Raw genomic sequence first — 8,678 nt, forward strand, 5'->3', positions numbered from 1 at the left:
TGACAAGTGAGATCCGATATCCGAGATGTCAAAAGGTTGTCAAGCTTTCGTTTCTTCAAATTTGATCGTTTAAATTGTGGGTTTATTGCTATGTAATTATAGCTAATCGCCTAAACATTGAATAATGCGGGTACTACCAAAACTACGACAAAATAACAGGCATGTGCGACTTACGAAGTAACAGAATTTGTACGAATACTTAACCTCACTTCCTATTTTTACAGTTTTTAGATCCTTTTGTAAGTAGTTGTCTTTTAGGTCGAGAAAATGGTGTAACCTTGGGCGTAACAACGTAAGGAAATTATAATGACGATACCTACTTCCGAGTGAAATATTCTAGTTCATGAAAATAAACGAGAAGAACATTTTCGGAAAAAGAGCTGGTGACATTTGAGAGTTGCCAATCCATGAAATGTTTATATACATTTTCATATTTATGTTTAGACTTTTCCGGCTATAGATTTAAACATAAGTGTTTGCAGTTTCTGTTATATTTGGCGGCGTACAACTTAAATTATTTTCATTTTTGCTATCCATCTTGACACTTTCAAATTCGAATTGCGTCGGTAATACAGTGATCTTTTCCTTTGAGTTCAATTCAGCAACTTAATTTTCTAAATTAGTGTGGGATGTTTTATTTAATTTAATATTGATTTTCAATTATACAATTTTGCATTTACATTTTTGTTTTTCCTGTTATTAAATTTAATTCTTAGATTTGGGCAAGTCCTATATTTCGATACAAAGAAAAGTTACAACCAGATAAATTGACAGATTGATTCATTGTTTTTTATGAAACTTTCTCATTGGCTGACTGCGGTGGGTTTTTTAAAGGCATGCCCAGTGATTAATTATTACTCACACTGCTGCTATCCAATAATGTGAGGAATTTATACTCTTACTTCATAAAATTGGAACGTTTAATGTATTCATTAACCCATATGTGTAGAAAAAAAATATGTTACCTACGTATAGGACTGCAGAACGGACAAGAGACACAGTCTTCTCGAACATGGTGGCGAATTAAATGCACGCTTGAAGAAAGGTCGACAGTTCTAATTATTGCTTATTAACTTAACAAACACCTGCTTATTGCATGGTGTTAGAGTTACTGGTAATTAACGTGATTTTAGAGCGGTTGGTAAGTATTCTACGCTGACGCAGCAACGTATTGTTCGACAATCTCATGGGAAACAAGTTAAAAAGTAATGGTAAACGATTTACAGAAAGCGTATTTCTACTTGTATTCATTTCCCATTTGTAAGATGCAACTTCTGTTAAAATCGTAAAAATCCGGCCACAAATATGAAAGATAGCGTTGCACATGTGCAATCCATTTTTGACGTGCACCTTCAATTTCCGTTTATAAGAAGAATTTCACTTCAATGCTTTTCTAAATAAGAAAGTTGGAACTGCGCATGCGCAAATCTAAATTTTGAAACTAACGTTAGATTTTCCTTTGTTCCAAGCGCCTACGTATCAAATTTCATTTAACTGCTTCCATAGATAAAAAAGTTGGCACTGCGCATGCGCAAAATAAAATTTTGAAACTAGCGTTAGATTTTCCTTTATTCCAAGCACCTATGCATCAAATTTCGTTTAAATTCATCCATAAATAAAAAAGTAGGCTCTGCGCATGCACAAAACCAAGTTTTGAAACTGGCGTTAGATTTTCCTTTATTCCAAGCGCCGATGTATCAAATTTTATTTAAATACTTTAAGTTTGCAATTCGGCTTATAAATGGTCGAGATGCGAAAAGGGCACTGTGAATTTTGAATCGATTCGACTCAACTTTTGGCATTGCGTATTATATGGCTTAAGCAATGCCCATATTGAATTTCATGCAATTCAGTTCATAACTAACGGAGATGTCAAAGAGATCGGACATTTCTAAACAAAGTTATCGTTCACACGGACAGATAGAGGAACAGACAGACAAAGGAACAGACGGACAGACCAACAGACAGACGACAGACAGCAATACAAAATTATAAACGATCTCTAGGATCCTTAATAAACGGCAAAAGTGTAAAATTATGGAACATGTAAAAAACGGTTTGTTGGTTTTTTACAATAACTTTTTTAGCAATAAACGCAGGAAAAATTCCTTCCTTGGTGCAAGCCTCGACACCATAACGAACCAAATAGCGGAAAAAGTAGAACAATAGCTCTTAAGATAAAGAACTAGTAGCGTCTCAACGAACGAACGAACGGACGGACAGACAAAGTGGCCACAATAGCGCATTTTTTTTTTGTGGAAATCGAAATGCGCTAAAAAGCCTACTATAAAGTAAACGAAGAATACTTCGTAAAAGTAAGATCAGAAGTGGTCTCTCGGACGTCATCAATCCGCTTACCGATCTACGCCATTTGAAAGATGATACCACCTGTTTCGTCCCCAAATTAGAATAATATATCCTTTAGCTTTCCCTAAAATATCCTAGCACAACCTCTACATAACCATTTTGCCCGTGCCTGTATATATTCCCACTTGTTGTATGCGGTGCAGGCACCGTTGAAGCGAAAATTTGCACTGCATTGCACAGAAGTCGTCGATCAGTATTGTCTTTATCGTTACTATCGAACAATAATAAAGAGATCAAGATGTCACTGTACAACCGTCAACAAGAGTCAAGAATGAACGACCTTTGTTGAAAAGCAAGACGTCGTTTCATCGTCTGCTGCCAACGAGTGTATTAATTTTAGTGCTATAGGGGCTCGCAAATCGGTTGTTTGACCAGATTAAATGGTTTCCTAAAAGAAAACTGTAAGTAATTTTAAGACTTTCTTTACTTATTTATGTCGATCATCCTTGTGTTGATTGAACGTAACGGACTGATGCCTCGATTTATTTCTGGTTTTTCTTGATGATTCATTGCGTATGCGTTTCGGAATAATTTTGTTGTCATCGTCAACCACTTAATATTCTGTGTATTTGAATCTATTGTATGACCCAGATAGAGTTCAGATTTTTCTATTTGTGCCCAAGATTTATCTCAGGTGTTGCACAAAATTATTGTAATTGATTCTTTGGAATTTATGGAAGTTAATCGACGCCACTGAGTCTCCTGAATTATTAATTATGTCATTATTAGGATTTTGTTTTGTTGCTAATGCCGGAGGTGTACGAAGAAAGGTCATAAAAATTCTAAGTTTCAATTTTTGGTATATAATGAGCTAGCTGCATAGGTGTTTTGTGGGTGGTGTAGTTGACTGCACGCCATTGCACACAGCATTATTTATTTGGCACACGACGTGGCCCACAGCAATAGCTACATTTCATACACAATCCGGACACAGTCAGTCACATGGCTAACTTACAGCAGAACAATATGAAAGAGCACAAAGAGTAAAGAATGCGTATTTTTCCCAAATTTGAAGTATCCAGTGATTTGGTTAATTAAGGATTTACGATTACTGTGTTAAAGCAGGTGCTTCTTGGCAAACCCAAGTTGGATGCACTGGTCTGTCTCTGGAACCTTTCTGGCAGAGTTCACAGATAAGACAGTACAACAGAGGTGCCCAACAGAGTGTATAGATAATGACTGATCTTGAGAAACCCGACGAAATCGAAGCAAGCTGCGAAATTGCGATTTTTAGAGTGTTCCCAATTTTATTGATACTTCCTTCTATTTAGACATGCAGCCAACGTTCACTTCCCAAGGAAAATAAATAAATAACAAAATGATTAATGGGACTTGTATTTTGAACTCGTTTTTCTTTCGTCAATTTCCCGATATTATAAATGAAATACACAAATTCGTTTTGTTTACTCAAATATCAAATAGTAGCTAGCATAAAGCACCGGATACGAGAAAACCGGAAAACGAATTCGAAGCGAACATTTGTACGGTGAAATATTGGGCCGCTACCTATAATTTAAAAGTATAATTTAATCGACAAAGTTCCGATCTGATAAAACAGGTGTGTTAAAATGTATTGGAAACAATGGGATCGAAGCCGTTCGCATACACAAAGTTACAAAATGGAAATTGCCGCGGTTTAAAAGGAAATGCAAATGAATAAAGAATGAATTGACATAAAAAAGTAGAAGAAATATTTGAAGTTACCTTTATGAATATCGTTCAAGAATTTTATGATGTTGCTTGTTAGAGCATACAAGATTTAAGCTTGAATTTACTTCAGGCGAACGGAGAAAAATGTATGTTTTCTTGTAAATATTGAATGCGGGCGTAGCTTCAGTGTTATTAAAGACCCTACAGATTGTTTATAATTTTGTATTACTCTATATCTGACCATCTGTGGGCACGTATAGTGACCACGAAAAAAAGGTGATGTGAATTGTGAAACGTACTCAAAATCGTGAAAACATGTCACCAATCTGGCCTTGACAGGTTTTCGATAGAACGTCGTTGACTAAATTAGAACAATTTTGAAAATATCACCGATGGAAATGTATCATTACAGAAATTGTAGAATAGCGAGGTTCGACATATTTGGTATTTAAATTGAGAGATTTTGTTATTAAAAACAACTAAAAAAAAAATAAAAAAATATGAGCGCAAAATATTGATATTTACGTCCGCTGTAACCACTTTAAAATCAAGGGTTGGCGCGAAGGAAGAAAACCTGTGCTGTAACGAAGCATCCGGAATTTCTACATTTAGTTTGCCGTTTACGAAGACCACCCTGTATAGTAACGATTGGTTTGGGGCTTCGTTACGCAAGAAGACCGTGATATTGAGCATTTTCCGCGATGCCATGAAGATAAGGAGATACCGTAAGTAATTAGTCCGCCTACGACGGCTCCTGTTGGAATTTTGGAATTCCTTTTGTGTAATCACCGAAGAGTGTTGTCCTGGCGAAGATGAGGGACACATTTTTTTAATCTTTTTTTAATACCAAATCTCTCGATTTCAGGAAAAATAAAAACATGTCGAACCTGCCTATTAAGAGAGTTCATGTCGAAAAGGCGTCCTGAAGTGTGAACAAAAAATTATATGAAAACGTCTACAAAATTCTTCGATTCTAGGAAAAATTTATTTATTTATGTATTTATTTAATAATTTCCTCTTTTATGAACCAACATCTTCAGCTAAAAGCAGACCTGGTGTAACGCACCGGTTACTAGTATAGGATCCGTGTGGCGAGTTGTATATAATATTTTTTAAGATAAGTATAAGTAAAATAGTTAGGTTAAACTTGTGGACACCCTGGGTGTATCTGTATATTGCATCCCATTTGTCAGATGATACGCCTCCGCGCGAAAGGGCCCATGGACTTTCTGCCACATGTGCAACCGATTGGGTTTCCGGGCCAATGTGATACATTACGGTCAACGGTGATACCATGTGTGGCGGCAAGATCCAAGATGCGGTAATTTTCCATTTGTGAACGAGGAGGAAACTTTTAGGGAGTTCGCCAATAGCCGTCTTGGGCAACGCACGTCCGAGACCGCCGATAAGTACGGCGGCCATTAGCGTACAAGTGCGGGTTTTGAGATTCGCGACGTTCCCTAAGATCGCAAATCAAAGTGCTAGTGTGCGCGACAAGTTCGGAATCTTGCGATAGTGGCATCCTGGAAACCGCAGTTTGTTCGAGGGAAGTGTTACCATCGAGGCGCAGCGTCTGGTACGAGATTATCACCATCAAAGGGGTAGGCCTAGAAATCCTACGATATATTTGTGAACGAGTTCGTGCGCACCACCTTCTCTGACTAAGTGACTCGATTACTAACTTCGCGTCTGTAGATTGTTTTTTCTACTGCCGTTATTGTCCGTTTTTTTTGTAGGGTTCAGGGTGTCTTCATTTGTACCTATATTATATTGTAGTGTTAGGTATATCTAGTAATATATGTAAATCGAATTAGAGTTGTTCTTAAGTATTACCTATTAGCCCACTGGTCCTGAGAAAGAGAGATATCCGGCGCATTACGGTAGGTACTTTACCGCCCAAATAATTAGTTTCGATTAAAAAGCGACACACCAATATTCAGGGTGTTGCACTGGGTATTCCGGTTCAACCAATCCCGGCAACTCATCATACACCAAAATGTCAAAAAGTATAGAGAGTAAGGACTTAACAGGGATTTGTGGATACCAGTAGGCAGACCAAGGGCTGCGCACTCCTTTTAGCGGTACTGGTAGATATTACACAGATACATCAACAAGCCATAACATAAAAGTATACAACATTCACATAACACATTAATGGTGGGTTTATACAATCATTCTCATTAGTTCACCATCATTAGATCATTAAGAAATGCTATCATTGGTTAATTAATTCAATGCAGTGCTGCTACTGGTGAAAAGATCATAATAATGGGTAACAAATTCCAGGTTTCCAACTCATAGGCAACTATACTTTTACTGTAGCTTTCAAACCTCCCTATACAATCCACATTTTGAGAAATTTGAAACAAAGTACTTACCGTGACATTTATTAAACATAGTTTTTTGTAGCTGAAGAAATTTCAAATTTTAATTTATTAAGAGAATTTATCTCAGATAAATAATTAAAGGTGATGTATTGCAGATTCATCGTTCGCTTTACAGAAATGTTGCGGACTGTATCAAGCAAAAAAGTATCTACATTATAGTAATTTTCTTCTTAAAAATATGAAAAGATAAAATTTGTGACATTGTTGGGCGTAATGTGAAATGTGCGGACTATTCCGTTTCAAAAAAAGATATCTAGTACATTATCCTCATATACGTAACACACATCGGAGCAATTTAAAAATATGAATCAGCTAAGAGATTGAAACATTCCGCGATTTTACAGTTATTGTCCTCCATATTTCCCTTTAGAAATTTTCTACATGGATATTAAATTTGAAAAGCTTTTAAGATATAAACGTTATGTATGTGAAAATTATAGATACTATGCTTATATCATCGCTTTTCATTTTTCCCATCAACTTTCGACATACTAGGGATACATACACCTCAAGTATGTTCATTAAAATGTGGTTATTAATTATTAATCATGTGCATGAGTAGTAGTTACAAAAAAATCCTTTAAACTGCATGTGCTTTTAGAATGAAAATTTAATTTCCGTTCTTATAAACCCTTTGATGTTTCGCGTTTTGTCTGGAGTCGTTGAAATGGCGCAGATGCCTTGCTTAAAAGAGAATGTCCGTAGAGATCGTCAAATATGCCTTAATATTTCTTGTGTAGCGAGGGATTAAGCACATGGTTTAAAAATAATCCATGCATCTTTGTATCTCTAGTTCTTTGAGGAAATAATACACAAGAGGAAACAAGCCCAAACCTACCCTTCAAGTCAACAGGTCTCTAAAATAACCTTCAAGTTATCAAATATTCTTGCGGTTCATCCATAATACATAAGTACACGAAAATGTACAATATGAATGTTTTTTATTGGATCAGTATGGACTCATTTCAATATTCTAAAACTCTCCATGTATGATATTACGTTTAAACATCGATTGCCCGCCAAGTTTCTCTTTTAAGTTGACAAAGAGTCCGCAACTTAAACGTTCGCAAAAATGACACAGTTTGCAACCTTATACTTTCGAAGTGCCAAAAAGTGATTGAACCTTTCATACGATACTAGGAGTCCGCAACTTTTATCTAAGCCACTAGAACAAGATGAACATAATTTCAACGCAGAACTTATTTTCATTTGACAGACCATGCTATAACGACGTGCTGCGTTCGTCCGTTAATTTTTTTAATTAATAGTTCGAACATTTGTATGTGCATGGAAACAATGTTCCGCTTTATAGGGTGCGTACCCATCCAACATCAAAGTACAAAAGTTAATTTCCTGATTATCTTTGTACTATTGATTGCTGCCGATAAAAAATATTGTGCTGCTTAATTAATTGAGATATTTAAAAGGATAGCAAATTTTGTGCTAATTTATTTCTATTTATTGTTGAAGATTACAAATTGTGCTCTTATACAGATAGAGAAAACAGCAAAACAATAATGAGTACAACGATAACTATCGTACCCAGCGATCATGGCGGATACCACATAACTTTGTGCTATTTTTCTGCTACTTATATTGTCGAAAACAACAGTATAAATATGGTCATGGTCACTTACTATTCATTTTAACCAGAAGTTAGTACAAAACGGATTTTAGAATCAAAGGAAGTGGCGGGAAAAAAGCAATATGAACAACTAGCTATTTATAAACGTATTAACTTCGAGCCATTAAACTAGATTTGCAAAATGCAAAACAACAATTAATTTTGTGAAATATCCTTTATATTACACCGTAAAAATATATCGCCAATTAAAACAAAATTAATTTCAAACTTCATTAGCTCTAAAGATAATTTAAACAGATTTTAGGTTCTTTCTAATTTTCATTAATGAATTCCTTTTACAACATTTTTCAGGACGCTTTTAAATCCTTCCCATGCTACAATAACACCAGCCTTTTTAAATTTGCTCGTATCTCTACAAACAAGAATTGTATTATCATTAGCGCAAATTTATAACATAGCTTTCAGCGAAATTAAAAATTTATCATAGAAAACTTGGAACTGGCGGTACAAGTTGCGATTTGCGGGAGGTAACATTTAAAGGATTTCGTTTGTGTTTTATGAAAAGTGCGCATTTCTTCGTCTTGGTTCGGTATACAATTGTTCTACTTCATTTCTTAATTCTACAGAAGGGAATTACTTTAGGTATATTATACGTTGATCGTACTCTGATTGCACTTCTATAATGTCTA

Source organism: Photinus pyralis, unplaced genomic scaffold (genome assembly GCF_008802855.1).
Source record: "Photinus pyralis isolate 1611_PpyrPB1 unplaced genomic scaffold, Ppyr1.3 Ppyr1.4_LG2, whole genome shotgun sequence".
Classification (NCBI taxonomy): domain Eukaryota; kingdom Metazoa; phylum Arthropoda; class Insecta; order Coleoptera; family Lampyridae; genus Photinus; species Photinus pyralis.